Below are 1653 nucleotides of genomic sequence, written 5' to 3'. Positions count from 1 at the left end.
CCCAATTAAATTTATTTTCGCATCTTAATTGATAAATAATTTTTATATCTTATTTATATACATTTATATCACTTAATTATAATTAATTGATTAGTATGCTTGCATTAATTTATGAGTTGACTATAATAAATTAATGTATCTTGATATAAATATAGAGCGTGAATAAATTATTTTCCTTTTTACTCCCCATAAGGTCCAAAGTTCCGAGTAAAAGAAAAATGACATTTGCCTTAATGGCTAAAGTCTAATATTATAATTTGATGAAACCATAACTAGTTTTAACAAAAAGAATATTGGAGTTACAATAATCCCCAATTCAGACATTTTCTTGTATTTTCTTCTTTTAATTATTTTAATTCAAAAAAAGGTTTTTTGCAGTACCTTTCTTTTCCAATCTATAAGATAATCACTATTCACCAATTATCACGCACTCCATTGTGCGCAGTGTCACCAGTAAAATAGCAGAAAGAACAGAAAGATCAGACAAACAACTTATAGTACATATTTTATGACGTTTTTTACTCGGTCTTATAAAAAATATTACGTATATTTTTTATTCAAGAATAATTTAATTTTAAATTTTACTTTTAATAAAATATTTTATAGCCACATAAAATTCATTCTAAATCACAAATTTTAAAAGATTTTCTTTATAAAGCATCGTGTCCAATTAAATATCCTCGTATAAATTGGGACCGAAAGATACTAAAAAGAAAAGGATGGGGTGTGCAAGAAATATATTATATATTGTAAAAAAATGTATACAATCTGAACAAACTTTAAAGAGGCAGATATGATAAAATACACTATGAATTATAAATTTATAATTAGATGAATGTCATATCCATTTGCAACGGAAGGTAACAAAAACAAGACTTAAGTCATCTTACGTTAGTTGTCCCCTATCCCCACTGTACATTTAAAATATTCTTTGGTGTTAAATAATCAATTTTCATAGGATTAAGTCAAATTTATGAGATTTTTGTAACACCCTTATATATATATATATATATATATATATATATATATATATATATATATATATATATATATATGACACTATAAAATGCATGACATGTATATTGAGTGTGCATAAAATTTATCAGTTAAACATAATGAATTACAATCACAATATTCTACTAATAAATAATATGGAAGAAAGAAATAGAAGAATCTTTCATCTTTACTATACCATTAATCAAATATTATTACATAATTATAACACATGCAACCTATGCTCTATCAAAATTGTTGCCACAAAAATTATTGTAGGATAGTAAGTGTCCATTTATCCTTAATCACACATTTGAGATTTAAATCTAAAAAATGGAGTCGCTAAGGTCATTTTATTCCTAAGGGAGACTTTATGCGTGAATTCATATTAGTAGAGCACCAAAAACATATGCAGGGAGAAATCCAAAAAAAAAAAATCAGCCCGATGCACTAAGTTCTCGTTATGCGCGGGGTTCAGAAAAAGGTCGGACCACAAGGGTATATTGTATACAACCTTATCCTGCATTTTTGCAAGAGGTTGTTTCCACGGCTCAAACCCGTGACCTCCTCGGTCATATGATAATAAGTTTATCGGTTACGACAAATAAAAAAACCTATAAAAAGATTTTCTCCATCTTCAACCTCCTCCCATTCTCTCTC

Source organism: Nicotiana attenuata, unplaced genomic scaffold (genome assembly GCF_001879085.1).
Source record: "Nicotiana attenuata strain UT unplaced genomic scaffold, NIATTr2, whole genome shotgun sequence".
Taxonomy (NCBI): domain Eukaryota; kingdom Viridiplantae; phylum Streptophyta; class Magnoliopsida; order Solanales; family Solanaceae; genus Nicotiana; species Nicotiana attenuata.
This window is presented reverse-complemented; position numbering follows the sequence as displayed.